Here is a 16659-nt window from a genome sequence, read left to right on the forward strand (position 1 = left end):
GACGCTCATATGATACCTGAATGTTTTCAGGTATTCCATATCGTAATGAAAGAGGGATAGAGTTCGTATCTAGAAGACAGTGTGTTGTACGGCAAAAGAGCAAGGGAACTAAAGTAGAGGATTCTAATTAATCAAGATAATAAGCAATTTCGGAAATTTTTGTGGGCATTGTTGGTACACGCGTGCCCAGCATAACTTAATAAGTAAGTGCTGGTGTAGTAAGTCTGTGATTTGGTCGGTCACAAAAGCAGAAGGAGACCAAAATCGAAAAATTAGAAAGAATAAATAAAAATTAATCAAATAAAGTAGTGTGAAGCAACATCCGATATTTAACGATGTAAATCTTGCGTTCGTTACTTTAACCCTAACAAGTTGCTTGATATTTCTAAAAGTTCGTATTGCACCAGAAAAATGAGTAGTCCTTCATTTTAATGACTATGCAATGGGAGCTTTGAGAAAAAGGAGGTATGCGTCACCTTTTCCGATCTTAGTAGGCAAGGCCCATCAAGAAAATTTAATTCGCATACCTCTGGAGAGGGCACTGGTACCCTTCCTGGTAAAACCTACGACCCGGCCTGTAAATTTTGCGAAAAAAGAAAACTTTAGTTTTTTAAGTAAGAGTGCGAGCTGTCAAGGTGCTTATGTATTAAATTAGGATATTCTGGCAGTTTTTGACAATGCATTATGAATTAGAAAAGAGTGACTTATGAACTTAGCAACGCTGTTTGTCTTTTACTCCGGGGCACGGTTCGTTTGAGTAAAAGTTATATGAAACTTTCTATCACTCAAAAAGTCTTTTCGGATTCGAAAAGTAGAGTAAAAATGGAGTCTTTCTAGCTAAAAATGAAAATAGGTTGTTCGAGCTCCTGGAGAAATATATCGTTTTTTGTATTTTTTAGGGCTTATTAGAGGGTGATACAAAAATTGAATCTAATTTCGTCAATGTTTCTGTTTTAATTTCTAAACTAAGATAGCTATCAAAATAATCTTGGTTTCATTTTAAAGCTGGTGTAATTTGCCGTCGATTGAATGGTCTGCAAGGTAATTTTGTTAAAAATTGACAAAGTTATGATAGCTTGAATGAGGGGTATCCAAAATAAGCTTACTTGTTTTCCTTACCGAGTAAGGCTCTATTTTTTCTTATTTTCCCTTCAAGACCAAAAACACTAGAGTCAATCTGTAAAAATTACAGCATTTTTAGTACTCTCAGGTCTGTAACGAGCGTCAGATTTTTAAATTTGACCCATTGGTTCCGGAGAAAATCAATTTTTGGTTTCGGTTCCGTTCTGCTTACAATCAGCTATTGACATACGGCGCAAGACGCGCCACTGACGAGGAGACCAAGTACAGAAAATCGATTTTATCCACTTTAACAATCGATCAAATTTAACATGTAAAGCTCGTTAGAAAGTTCAAAATATGATAGAGAACATTTTACTCTTTGCGTTTTTTCCCTAAGCCCCCATTTTTTGGAGTTATGGGTCATTTTCGGGGCAATTTTCAATTCGATGCTGTAAGTGGCCAAATTATTCACATTTCAAAATCTAAAAGTCTCCTGAGAGGAGAGGTCAATACCTTTTTATTGATGTGCCATATGACCCCTGCTGCTCCAAAAATTTGGGGGCCACGACCTCTCAAAAATTTTGGGGCTTTGGAGGGCCATAATTCACAAAAATTTCAAATAACAAGGGTATGTTTCGACTTCAGATATGGATTCTACGCGAAAAATTACGTAGAATTGATATGGCGCACGGCCTGTTTGCTCCAAATTACTAAAGAACCCCATTTCTCCATAAAAGGCCGGGTATTTTTGGAGAAAATAAGGGGCACAAAATACCTGAATCAAACAGGCTGTGCGGTGCGCCATATCATCATAGCAAGGGTATGTTTTGACTTCAGATATGGATTTTACGCCAAAAGTAACGTAGATGGCGCACGGCCTGTTTGATTCAGATTGTTTGTGCCCCTTATTTTCTCCAAAAATACCGGCCTTTTATGGAGAAATGGGGTTCTTTAGTAATTTGGAGCAAACAGGCCGTGCGCCATATCAATTCTACGTAATTTTTCGCGTAGAATCCATATCTGAAGTCGAAACATACCCTTGCTATTTGAAATTTTTGTGAATTATGGCCCTCCAAAGCCCCAAAATTTTTGAGAGGTCTTGGCCCCCAAATTTTTGGAGCAGCAGGGGTCATATGGCACATCAATAAAAAGGTATTGACCTCTCCTCTCAGGAGACTTTTAGATTTTGAAATGTGAATAATTTGGCCACTTACAGCATCGAATTGAAAATTGCCCCGAAAATGACCCATAACTCCAAAAAATGGGGGCTTAGGGAAAAAACGCAAAGAGTAAAATGTTCTCTATCATATTTTGAACTTTCTAACGAGCTTTACATGTTAAATTTGATCGATTGTTAAAGTGGATAAAATCGATTTTCTGTACTTGGTCTCCTCGTCAGTGGCGCGTCTTGCGCCGTATGTCAATAGCTGATTGTAAGCAGAACGGAACCGAAACCAAAAATTGATTTTCTCCGGAACCAATGGGTCAAATTTAAAAATCTGACGCTCGTTACAGACCTGAGAGTACTAAAAATGCTGTAATTTTTACAGATTGACTCTAGTGTTTTTGGTCTTGAAGGGAAAATAAGAAAAAATAGAGCCTTACTCGGTAAGGAAAACAAGTAAGCTTATTTTGGATACCCCTCATTCAAGCTATCATAACTTTGTCAATTTTTAACAAAATTACCTTGCAGACCATTCAATCGACGGCAAATTACACCAGCTTTAAAATGAAACCAAGATTATTTTGATAGCTATCTTAGTTTAGAAATTAAAACAGAAACATTGACGAAATTAGATTCAATTTTTGTATCACCCTCTAATAAGCCTAAAAAATACAAAAAACGATATATTTCTCCAGGAGCTCGAACAACCTATTTTCATTTTTAGCTAGAAAGACTCCATTTTTACTCTACTTTTCGAATCCGAAAAGACTTTTTGAGTGATAGAAAGTTTCATATAACTTTTACTCAAACGAACCGTGGGGGATTTTCGTCGGTCACCAATTAGCATACAAGAACAAAGTGTGCAGTCCGGTTATTTAGACAATGTGACTCGATTGCCAGTTCGTCTTTTTTGCGTTTGGTCAAGTGCTTAATTTCCTCGCGTGACTTTTCCAGAAAGACTAATTACTAGTATTTATTATAATTAACGCTGAAAATTGTGTTCAGATGGTTATTCTTCCCAGTCAAATCCGCCCAATGAATTCAATATAGTTCGATGGCGGAACTGCAAAAACGTCTATCTCGGCCCACAACGCGCTGCAGATTATTCCTCTCATGCACTTTTTATTTTTTAAATAGGGAAATAATCTACGTCATTTCGAGAAAAATATCCTGATTTTTCTCTCAATGTCATTACATTCCGTGAGAATTCCAATCAAAAGTGTCGGTCCTTCGATGGAATGAAATCACATAGCGGAGATTTTGAAAAACCGCAAACGAGGTGCGCACTCTTGCAGACCGACTGTCGATTTGTGTCCATTGCGATTAGAAATCAACGAAAGAAGTGGGTAACAACATGAAAATCTCATCAGAACAATTGGATTGCATTTTGCAAGAAGGAACCAAGAGCTTTCCAATGTAGCTAGGATTGTGCGATTTACTTTCTTCCAAAAAAATTACTGCTATCATGAAAACAGTTTTTACAAAGGTAATTTTCGTCTTGAAATCATAATTTGTTTAGATGATCTGTTAATATTCGCAAAATGAAAAAAGTTGCATGATCTTAGCGACATTGGAATGCTTTTGGTTCTTTTTTGCAAAATGCAATCCAATTTTCATAGTGTTACACCAAACAGCATATCTCTTTGGGGGAAAATTGTGCTCATGTGAGCGTTTTCCCTCCGTTTTGAGATTTTTCAGCTGTATGCTGAATTTTAACGCACGTTGGCCATAAAACTCCAACATACTGTCTTACGACTCACGCGTCCACCGCAATCAGTTCGTGTAATTTTTAGTTCCATTTATTCTGAGGTTATTTAGTAAATGCGGCAACAAGGCGCGTGCATTCGAATGTGGGAATTTAGAGCAAATTACTCGGGTCGCGACTCGCGAGGCCGATACGATTCGATCGCGATCGCATTGTAAAGGCCAAGTTGAAGATCAAGCCCCCCGCCCTCCCCCCTTCCACCGCAACCACCTCTCCAACGTACACACTGTACCGACGGAAATTACTTATGGAACGCGCATTCAGCAAGCTGCTAGGGATGGTTTAAGTAACATAGGTTTCTGAGAGGTACCGAAAAGGATGGATATAAATTCGGTAATTGTCAGGGTCTTCCGTCTAGAAGTATACTTAGTAATGCGTTAAGACTCACTTTCAGAGATATTTGACTATCTGACAATTCTCAATACCTATGAGAACTGGGTCAGATAATTTCGATTCCAATTGAATCAATTTTTTGGTTCAACCGGCGTAGGTCTGCGTCATTTCTGACTGTTTTTACAAGAAAATAAATACTTGAACTAAAAGATTTGGGATCACTCGAAATTTCATACTATATGTTTTTTCTTAGCACGGCAGCAAAGGCAAGGCGTTAGGCAAGGAACGGCTACAAATAAGGTCCTTCCGGAAACGGTCCTAAAATAATTCTTCATTCAAGGTAAGTCATTGAAGTTTGTCTCCTCCAGAGTACCTACATTGGAATAGTATGCAGAATTGCAGACAAGTCGAAATGTGGAGCTCTTGGGACCCAAAAAGGCACCCAACCTTGTAACAAACAAAATGTCAATATTCTACTCTAGCCCCCTCCCTTTTTTTCACGAGTGGTACTCGCAATTTATCTTGTTTCAGGAGAAGTTGCCCGCATTTTTGGTGACGCGCGCTCCTGCGACGCGGGACGGGCGGAAACGGGGTCATCGCGGGAATGGGTCTGCTCTGGGGTGTTACCTGTTGCCACCGAGCACCATCCGCTTCCGTTTATGGATCCGTCATTTCAACTGTCAACGCTTGTCATCTTGGACGGATGACCAGAACCAGCACCTATAATGACATCCGAATTAAGTCAATAACTGCCGCCACTCCGACGGAATGTTATCAGCGGATCAACGGAGCTCCGGAAAGCTGCTGCTCAAACTCCTTTTTGAAATTAATACACTTAAAAGAGAATGAATGATAAAATGTGCCGAAAAATTACTAAAGTTTCCTGAAGTTTGAATGAGCATTGACAAAAACATGACCGGATTTTCTTACAGTACCGACTCTACTAAAAAGTTCCCGATGTTGATTCGAGCCGTTCAAGTAAAAAGGTGCCTCGGTCAGTATGCTGAAGCAGTCTGAGGGGGTACATTTTTTGATAAAAATGACAATTTTTAGAAACTCGACTTGAGATTTTCAAAACATCCAATACTTCGATAGGGCTTGATATAAACTTTTATCACTTTAATTGATTTTAGTGGTCCAGATAAAATATCGCCTCTATTTCAGAGTGGATGGTATACTGGTATGGTGCGGTGTTTTTGTATGGTATGATACAGCATGGGATCATATTGTGCGAGGAGTGTGGTGATTTTTTAAGAAAACAACACATTTTCTAGGGAGTAAAAATGTCGTTTAAGACTGCATTTCAATCTGAGATCCTTTCAGATTATCTCTAGAATATGTATTTTGCAAAATTAATTCAAAACAACACATTTTCAAGAATAAACTCATGGGGTGAAGGCTATATTTTTCCACAAGATAATGCCCAGTTTCCCCCCTTTTTTCCCCCCACATTCGATTGGTGAACATTGAGCGGGTAAATAATACACTGGCGTTGGTGTTATATGGCACCTGCGCGAACCGATAAAAATTATCGCTTTCTTCGGAACAGGAAAATTTATCCTACATAGAGTGGGAGAGGGGTGGAGGAGATAGAAAATAGCATGTGCAGGTGCGTATTAATGGCTTCATTCACGCACGTTCTCAGTATTTTACCCGGTCCGACCAACATTTCCGCTGCGAAAAACCAATATTCTCCGCCAGAATTCCTGACCATTTCACCGGCTAAACACTTTTAATTTTCTTTAGTCTTTGAAAGACACTTATAACTCGTAATGCTGCACATTACTATCGACGAAAGTGCTTAAGAAACATTAGAAATACACATATGAAAAAATGTTAAGTATTAAAGGGAGACTCGGATTATTCTTATTTTAGACCACGATTCCTAAAAGAGTAAGCACTATTCAAAAGACTAAAATTTAGCAGACCATTTAAATAATCGGAGTTCGATTTTTAATTTGAGTGAAAACGTCGATTTCCAAAAGTTTGACAAAAGTTTAATTGATGGATATGATTTGCCCATAGAATTTTGATAAAGAGTGATATGAAAATCCCGTTGAAAAAGTCGTTCAATTGCCGCGATGATGCTAATGGAATTTTGGCAACGCTGCGTTCCTTAGATTTGTTCCGCGACATTGGTCGCTTTAAAAACTCCCCGTTACTCATTACTGAGGACCGGAATTAGTAATTTTCGGCCCAAGAGCGTGTCTCGGTGTCCCCTAAAAGACGAACTATGTAATTAACGAAATCGTGTCACTCACTCCTTGATGATACAGAAACAGAAGATCAAATCCAGCCGATTATTAAGGTTTCTGGAGTTAGTTGTAATTGTCAGTAATATTCAAAGCCAAATTTTTTGCAATATTTCTATGAAATTTCTGTGAAATGAAAAGAAACCTATCGTGTCCATCCACTCATAAGATAGATTCTTTCTTTTGTTTTTTTAAGAAAAAAAAAATAACTGCGGTACATATTGAAAAAATTAGTTCTGTTCACAGGGCTTCTGCACACTTCTTTTGTAACAGTCACAGAAGCTTCCGTTATGAGGACAGAGTACTCTATTCCCACGACCGAAGTTCTGTTCTCACAACAGAAAATTTCTGTAAGTGTAACAAAGAAACTGCAGGAGCCCTGTGAACAGAAGGCTCTCTCGTCGGCACCATCTATTTTTTTCTGTGTAGAAGCGAATTAAGTGAATTAAAAAAAAAAAACCTCTTAAATGTTGATATTTGTTATTTTTACTCACTTTTGCCACTAGTTTTGACTTTAATGGAATTTACTTGAAAAGTATCTGAAGGTTTTCTGAAGTTCGTAAGCCACTTCTAAATTTACCCTGGTTGCCCGAAAAAAGGTAAAAAAGTATGTACTTCCACAGGTGGTTACACTTTTCTTTTTTTGTTGAATAAAGGTCATTTCTGGCAATTTATTGCAGCCGGGTAAAGTTTCCGGCCTCATCATAAATTTTTACAAGATACCGTTACGACTTAAAATATTTTTCGATTTTGCTTTAACACGCAGACGGTTTGACCAAAAAATGTCAGACGTCGCGTCATGTCCGCTCTCTGTTCTGGAGAAAAAGACACGCGGTGAAAAATTACGATGCAGTGCAGACACGAGCTCCGGCGCAAGTCGACATTGAGAAATGGTCGAAGTTCCTCGCGATTGACACAAGTCGGTTACTTTTGTTAATTCGACAGTTACCTATATTTTATGAGCTTGAAGCGCGTGTTTTGTCAATCGAGTCCGAGACTCCTCCGCAGCGACTTATCCTGGACTCACGCGGAACAACATGATTTAACAGGACCTGAATGATGTTCAAAATGTTCTTCGACGTCCGCATTGTTGTCGAGTTTCGGACCCAATTTACAAAATTTTCGACACAATTTTCCCAGCGGAGCGCATTTTTACTTTCTCACTCCTTTTGCGGGGAGAAGAAGTATTGTTATCTTAACAAAACAAAAATAAAAATAAATTAAAGTTGGCTCCTTTCTGCGAAGAACTGAAAAAAAAGTCTTATGGATCTAGAGTCCAGACTCTTAAATGACAGGAAAAAATTACTCTTGATGCAATCGGATTAATGCTTGAATCAAAAGCAAATCCGCTTAAGATGCTTGACTCTCGATTCAAGTACAAATCCGATTGAATCACGAGTATTTTTCTTGTCAATTTTTAAGAGTGTAGACTCTAGATCCAAGATATTTTTTTCAGGTGAGTTCTGTCCATTTTGATACTCGTCTCAAGCCTGAAAATCTTATCTTTTTACCACACTTTTCAGATGTAGGATCCATGAGACCAAAGCACTGCTACTACCGAGTAGCAGTGCCAATATTTTGACGTCATCGATGCTCGCAACGCTGACATTGGTGACTAAATCGGTGACATCTAAGACTTAATTGGACGTATTTCTACCAAACAGACCGATGTGGAGGCGAGAAATATGGGGTGTGCTCGTGGAAGCTGCATAAGAAGCAATGTAAAAGTGTGCGTGATTCCTTTTGAAGAATTGGAAAAGCGGGATATTGCATTCTATCAAAGAGACCTATGTGCCAACTGAATGCGGGAGTCATGAGCCACGGGCATGGCAAGAGAGCCTTGTGCACAGGGCTCATGAGTTAAGGGCTCACTCTAACGATCTCCCCGTCGTGCCGGCGCTCCTTCGTTGTCGCTGACGTCACTGGCGCTTTATTGTTCTCATTCACTCTTACGCAAAGAGAACTAACGAGCACACCCCATATTTCTCACTTACACATAGGTCTGTTTGGTAGAAATACGTCCAATTAGTCCTGGGAAAATGTAAATCCCGGGTATAGGAGTGGAGGGTTCACCAGGATCATTCCCGGGCCGGGAGGTAGCAACGTTCCTGGTGGCTCTCCAAGGTGTGAGTGATTACTATGTGTGTTTCCCCAGAAAAAAGGTTTAATGTGGGAATTCCTGGGAGCGGGAAATTTCCCACTTAAATCCCTTTCGATGAGGGTGGCGACCTCATCAGAAACATGTTATCAACGAATTTTTAGCGCTCACCCTCCTCTCCTTCACGTCTCGAGTTTGGAAAACTCAACGATCTGACATGACGGCGCAACAAGATTCACTGGAAAAAAACACATTGGATCTAGAGTCCAGACTCTTGAAGACATCGATAAGAAAAAATACTCTTGATTCAATCAGATTTTTGCGTAAATCAAGAACGAAGCCTCTTAATTTGAGCGGGTTTCCTTTTGATTTAAGCAAAAATCTGATCGAATCAATAGTATTTTTCCTTGTCAATGTTTTCAAGAGTCTGGACTCTAGATCCAATGTGTTTTTTTCCAGTATGGGGGATTTGCCGAGGGAGGTCCATTTCGTGTGGGGGTCGGGGAGCCAGCTGGCAACGGAGAGCGTTCCTGGGCGACAACGGCGCGGCTCGGCGGTGTGGCCGGTAGCCGGAGTCACGGCAGAATAACGGGGCCTCGGTCCTCCTCTATTCCACATTTTTGAATGGAATCGTATGCTCCGATCTACGATATTCGGAGCTGGGTTGAGCTCCGCTCCGCCCGGGAGCAGACTCCGTGACTCCTCCGCGCGCCGCGCCGCGCCGCCGGGACTCAAGGTTACACCAGGAATCAGGACTCCAGGCCCCAAACCTGGGTCGTCACGTACAACTAGTCAATGAACCTGATTTACAGATTTCACAGAAGTAAAGACGCAAGTACCCAATAATATCAAATCTCGGTACCTAAAACCTTGGGTCCTTCCCGATGAAATAAGGCTAAACCTGATTTACAGATTTTACAGAAGTACAGACGCAAGAGCCTGATAATGTCAAATCTCGGTACCCAAAACCTTGGCGTCCTCCCCAAAAAAACTTGGCTAAACATGAATTTTAAAGATTCATACAGTTAGGGACTATTTATGCGGAACGTAACACTCTAGAGGAACGTAGAGAAAATATAGGTGACCGCATCTTGAGGGTTGTTTACCCCGTGACGTAGGTCGGTAAGATACGGCGTCGATCTTTTAACGAAATCCGAAATTCGAAGTACCTATGACAAACGGACCAAAACGTCTGTTTTTTGCTTAGGTCTACTCAAAATTTATTTTTAATTACTTTCTGTAGAATGAGTTTTTCCATGAACGACACAATGTCCAAGAAAATCAATGATAAAAATCGTCCGTACTGACCTACGTCATCGACAAAATTCAGAATCCCCAAAATATGACCACCTCCATGCTACAGGAAGGGGAGTCGAGGCCTGCGTCATGTAATGCTAAAATCTGCGCTATACAATTCTTCGGGAACATAAAATGAACAATCGATGCGTGGTGGCATTCATTTTTCATCCAAAAGTCGTCACAAAAAGCCAATTTCAGGGGGAGGGGATTGAGTGAAGGCATATGAATTTCTTTTGAGACCTATGTCAGGGGTAAGTTACGGGGAAGGGAGGGTGGATTGTAAAAAATCTAATTTTTAGTGTTACGTATTTTATGAGCTGCTTTGTCAAGAGACTGCACGTAAATCATTTGATTTTTTGCATAAGGCAGTGTAATCAACATAGTGACACTGATTTGTTCTTGGTATGGGGCTTATTGCTTAGTCTTAAACCTGACAATCAGCTGTAATAATACAAATCGCCCGAAACTGTTCGGACGAAGTCGATTAAAAAATCTATTCGAACGTGAATCTATCTGACAGAGATCAGAACACGTGCGCCGGGAGCGGCAGCTTATCTAACCAACTTAGCTGGTCGATTGCTTATTTGCAGATGCACAACCTATTTTCGGAAAATCAGCTCGACAAAAAACAAAGCCTCCAATTAAACAAGGCCGGCACTGTGCCAGAGGCTTTGAAAAATTCCGCCCATTACGTCGTGTCGTGTGATCATTTCAACCTTAAGTTGTTTTTTCGCACAGGAATAACTTTTAAGATGCATATTTCATCTCCACTGACTTGTCATTTCATGATGAAAAATTAGTTTTCGGAAGGACCAAGAATTTGTGAAAAAATGATGGAAACATTGTGATAAACCTGAAGAGATGCGTTTTGCTTCTTAGTCAAAACTTTGTAAAAGTCATATGACTCACGAAATAATACAGACTGGAAATTGGATTGCATTTTGCAAAAAGGAACCACTAGCATTGGAATGATGCTAAGATTGTGCAACTTCATCTTTTGCAATAAAATTGCGGAAATCGTGAAAAACTATGAAATTCAGATGGTAATTTTTGTCTTAAATTTACAGTTTTTAGCGAGTAAAATAGAAACTATTAATGGATAATCGGGTTTTTCTTCCAAGACAAAAGAAGTTGCACAATTTTAGCAACATTGCAATGCTAGTGGTTCCTTTTTGCAAAATGCAATCCAATTGATTCTCTGCGACAAATCCTAACTTTTTGCCCAACAAATCTGAATGAGTAAGGGGAAGTATTTTATGAAAAGTTTAAAGCCATATTTATAAAATTTTATAAAAATTAGTGTGAAAGCCTCCGAAAGTTAAGTTATCCATCCCCTTCAGAACTTTTAGCGTGACTTTTGAGTTGATCCAAAAAAGTTCTCTATGGCAAATTTTACCTTTTACCATAATTTTTTCAAAACCTTGATATAATTTTATTAAAAAAAAGAAATAAAGACTGATGCATACAGTGGTACCCTTCTTTTTTGTACAAAATAGCTAAAAATTCTAGGTTTTAAGAGTATTTGCTGGGCTTTGATTATGGATGCAATGTACATTATGCGATTTCTTCCATTATATAGTCCCTAGATCTCACGCAAGTTCCAAACTGATACAGGGCGGAAACAGGCGTGAAAAGTTAGGATGTTAATACGCTTTCTGCGATGGAATACCAAAAATAGTGAAGAAACAATCGTCTCCATGAAAGTAGACCAAATTCCATTTTCAGCCAAAAATCAGGCAGGAATTATGACCATAATTCGCGGGTGCGTCGCGCAAACAATCGGCGAATTGATACTTGCGAGAATAGAACTGTGCTTCTGATAGAATTCGAGGGTTAATGACAAGGCAGGAAGGTCATTACCCGTAATTACAGCTTCTCTGCGGAAACAAAACAGTTTTTGCGATCCGCCCATGCGATTTGCCATTCGTGGATGTTTATCACGAGAGCCATCGTCTTGGCATCAGATAACGCGCTATTATACCACTGCCCGCAAAATCGCACGGGCCAACTTCGCAAAATGGAGAGAGATTGAAAAACATGAAAGATAGGAATAGAAGGAATAATGAACAAAGAGAGACGGTTGTTTTTGATCATCAAACACATTTAGGCTATACTGAAGGCCTCCAGATACCTCGAGGCTTGAGACCTCTAGTTGAGTTTACGCCGGCCCCGAACAGAAAAAAAAAAAAAAAAAAAAAAAAAAAAAAAAAATATTGGAATTAATCAGCTAAAAAAGTTCAACAGTAATGTAATACTGTGTCATCTCCTTTCTTATTTTTTCCTAAAAATTAGAACAATTAATGTCTTTTTGACAATAAATATTTAAGTCTTCCTCCCGCACTCCTCAGTAGGTGACGCAAAAAATTGTCCATTACATTAGAGTACAGTAATTTTGCATCGGTTTTTTTTTGTTCTTTTTCCTTTTTAGCTTTATTTCCAATTGTGCTCTGATTTCAAATTCAAGTCCGAAAATATGATGTGTTATATAAATTTATTTTTTACTTTTTTTCCATTGGAATTATTGGTCTCATTTTCAAAAAAAACTTCCTGCGAAATAATTGTGTTGATGATCAATGGATTATATTGAGTGTGTCAGTTGAAGTAATAAAGAATAGCAAAGAGGACAGATAAGAAGAAGAAAATAAATAAATGTTTAAATTATTAAATGGTTCTTTTCACGGTAACAAGAATTTAAAACTTAAAAATAACGAGCAAAATATCAGTGTCGCACCGACAATGATATTTTATTATCACTGCAATTCTATTGAAAATTAGAAAAAAAGTTAAATTAAAATTTTGTAAATTTTTAGTCAAATTCTCCATTGTTGCATTTGATAAAAGAATGAAGCAGGAATAGAAATTTTTCAGCTACCACGATAAAAGAGCCTAAAACTGAAACTGTTCTTTGATCATATGCAAACAATGAGAGCAAGATCTATTGCAAAAAGATATGTAAAAGATTATAAAACAGAATTTCCAAGAAATTCTATGTATGCTTGGCCGTGATATCACGACGCCAAAAAAACCCTTCATATTGCAGATCATTGTACTCAGAGAATTGCATGTGCACACTAAATTTGGGAGACAATAAACGAAAATACATAAATAAATGCAGATAATTAAAGACAGAATATTTAAGAATTGAAGCCATTTTGAAACATTCATATTTCAGGAAGTTGGATTTGCTTCCATGATTGTAGATGTTAAATGTGAGTGAATGAGATCGAAGTTAAAGTTTCTCTACAGAAAGACGAAAAAGTTCTTACTTCTTTTTTTTCTTTTCTTCGTGCTACCTAATCCGCGACCTATGTAATCACCCTTACATTAATTTTATCAGAGGTATAAATGACCTCAGATACTAGGGCACCTCTTAAAAATAAACGTATCGTATTACTACTACTTTTCGTTCTATTCTTGTTTTGCTGGTGATCAAATAAATAAAAATTCATGATACTTCTTCAAGCTTGAATGTTTGAACATATTTCAAAATGGCTGTTTTACTCAAGAGTAATAACACATCATAGAATTAAGAAAACTATAAAAATGAGTAAAAAAAAAAAAAAATCTGCACACGTATGAACACGAATGCTTAAAAAAAGATATAATTGGAAATGAATAAGAATGTTTGAGGTATAGATAAAGAATGGTATAATTATACGATGACAATGAAATACTTTCGATTAAAGGGTAAAAGGTTTGTAAAGTGATAAATAACGAGGAGGAAAGGAGAAAAGATGACAGGAGAGGAGATTTTTACACTAGATTTGGAACGGTTTTGATGCAAAACTTTTCGGAGAAGCTTTTGAAAAATGCTTTTGGCGACAGGCGTGAAGACTATGTGAAGAGCCTCCTCCTTTTTTGAAAACGAAAAGTAAAGAAAAAAGTCCTGACAAATGACGGGGAAGGAATCAAGCAACAGAAAATTAGTCTTAGAACTCCGAACTTTGAATGAATGGACAAAAATCTGCTTTAGGTACTCAGTGATAAAGTTTGACAGCGAAGTTTAAGAAATGAAATAATCTTGAGAGGTCATGGTTTTCAATCTCATTTTTTACGACTTGGTGTCTTTGGCGAGGGCATTTTAAAGAAGCTGTGGGATACTTTTCGTCCTGAAAGGAAAACTGAGCCCTAGATGTTTAATAAATAAAAAAAAATAAGCCACGCGTAGTTTATATTTTGTCCTTATTAAAAGAGGTTAATTTTTCGAAATATTTTGAAAAGAAAATTTCCATAAAAGCAATTGGCAAAAATTATCTGCACGTCCTAAAATGTAGCTAATGTTTCCGTCCTATATTCTCGGTGGAGGGGGGGGGGGGTGTCTCATTCACTTTCAAAGATACCGAAAAAATTACTCGGAGGATGAATTTCGGCAAATTACTCTTCCTTTCGGTGACCCAAATTTTGTTCACTCCGTTATTCCTTATCGTCGGTTCGTCTCCCGAAGATGAGGTCAAGAGGAGCAAAGAGGAAAGGTCTGGCGCAATGCTGCCAATTTTTGCTAAAAATATCCGTTTTCGCTTTCAACGGAATAAAAAAGTTAGGAATTTCCCACGAAGCTCGGCCTCGACGGGAGTCTAAGCTCTTAATCACCGTAGGTGGGGGGAGGAGGAGAGGGGGGGGGGTACTCGACCCACTCCCGCTCCTCCTTATTACCTTTCAATTTCTTTTCGTGCTCGCCCCCTCCAGAGGAGAGGGTACCTCTCTTTCTCTCCTTTCTTCTGCCGTTCCTTCTCTACTTTCTTCCGAGCCCCCACTCCTAAGAGCCGCGCTAGCCGCGGCCGCGCAGTTAATGCCCCTTGAAAGTAGGTTACTTTCATTTCAGGATCTTCTTCTTCTCTCTCTTTTATCGTCTTCCTCACTTTTCTAGCATAGATAAAAAAAGAATAACAATATAAAAATAAAAAAGTACTTATTTTTAGAATTTGATATTTGTGACTTTACTGCAGATGATAAAAAGCGAATATTTTAAGTCTTTATTTTAATCATTTTATTGAAATTGGGGAATATTTTTTCAGTTTTTGTAGGTATTTGAATGGAGAATGCGGAAGAAAGAACGATGAAGTTGAATTGTCGAGGGTGAGAAGAAAGTAATTTCAGCAAGGTGATTTGAGTAATTAAAACTCCTGAACTTTAACCACATAACCTGACCTTAAATTCTAATGTGGCAATACTATTTTTTCAAGAGGGACACATTTTTTTGGTATTCAATTTTTTACAATGACTTAAGTCATTATGTATAAATTAAAGTGGCAAGTTAGAAGTAAAGGTGAGTGAAAAAAGAAAGAGACGTGGGGGACAAGGAAAGCCTGATATGTAAGAATGCGTAGAAAAGAAGCCTCAAAAAAAGTTATACATTTTTTTCCTTAATTTTTTTAGGAGCACTGAAGTGATTGTGTTGTATAGTTAGGAATATAATCCGGAAAAAATTAAAACGGGACGAAAAGGAAGAAGAAAGAGAGACAGCGAAGAAAAAATGTCCGTCTTTCTGCCCTGAGAGACTTCTACCGCAGCGGAATCAGTAGGGGTAACAACTAGGGGTATAATTATTTGGATTAGGGTTTTTAGAAATATTAAACGCACGCTAAGATTTTATTTTTTATTTTTATGTATCTCAACAAGACATTGTATCATGTTGCGATGCGCCAATGTCAATGACAGCAAATCAAGTAGACCGAGTGAAAACCATCCCCTCAAGCTATCGCATTCGATCTTATCATATAATTGAAGTGATGAAATTTACAAAAGATCTAACGATTACTAAATTGTAATGAACGGTGTGTTACCTTAGTTTTCATAAAGAACTAGTCATTCGATCATGCCCGCTATTCCTTCGCTTTGGCTAGTGAAAAAGAAAGTAACAACGACTTTAGAAACGTTAGACAATTTTAAATTTAGCCGGACCTTCGAGGGTCTCGTTTCGTTCGCATCTTGGAAAGCTCGATTGGGAGCCGACTGATGGAGGGACGCTTTCAGCAGAGTCTGTGCCAACTTTTTTTTTCGAGGAAGAGGTGAAATAGAACGAGGGTGAGTTTCGCCTGTCGGAGGGTGGAGAAAAACAGAAAAAGCTTGAAAGAAAGGAATTTGACTCACTCAGTCCCGGGTCTCAATCCATACTTGTGCGTGGGTTATCCCTCGTTTAACAAGTAACACTTCCGGCGACAACTCGAAATATCCTCCTGGACGGAAACTCGGCTCCGCTGGCACAGCGGCACTGTAAATCCTTTGTGCACTAGGGTTTTCCCGCACTTGAACTTTCAACTGTCACGCACTGGGAGTCGTCTGTCACGCACTTTCTTGTCTACGTCACGCACGGTTTTTCTTTTCGGAAGAGTCACACGCGCACTCGTCACTGATGGGGACCCGGTTTCGAGGAGGATCGAAGAGCACCCGTGTGCAGTGGATCCAAGCTGAGAGCGTACTAGCGCGGCGTCGGAGTCCATTGAACGCGGGCCGGGGTGGGGACCGGCGCTTTTGGAGGGGGGCTTTTGGTACACTAACCTACTTCGCGGGTACTTGCTCCGTGCCGTGGCGCGGCGCGGCTCGGCGGGCCCCCAAGCGGACCGTGGCCTCTGGACGCGCGCCCCGGCGGCGACTTCGGGGCTCATCAGTTTCGCGTCCGGGATCCCCGGGCTCCGCGCAGTGGATCCGTCACCATCGTCAAGGTCCCGCCGCGCCGCCGCACCGT

At 39.2% G+C, this 16659-nt stretch overlaps 1 protein-coding gene across 1 annotated transcript in view; it reads right to left on the bottom strand.

Moving 5' to 3' along the window:
* The window catches only part of ich (zinc finger protein ichor), a 61205-nt gene extending 44829 nt beyond the window's left edge, over nt 1-16376 (bottom strand). Inside the window, exon 1 of the mRNA XM_019045303.2 lies at nt 16065-16376. The gene's annotated coding sequence lies outside the window, so the exon portion shown is untranslated. The remainder of the gene's footprint in view (nt 1-16064) is intronic.
* Between the last annotated feature and the right edge of the window lie 283 nt (nt 16377-16659).

This window comes from Bemisia tabaci, chromosome 3 (genome assembly GCF_918797505.1).
Source record: "Bemisia tabaci chromosome 3, PGI_BMITA_v3".
NCBI lineage: Eukaryota > Metazoa > Arthropoda > Insecta > Hemiptera > Aleyrodidae > Bemisia > Bemisia tabaci.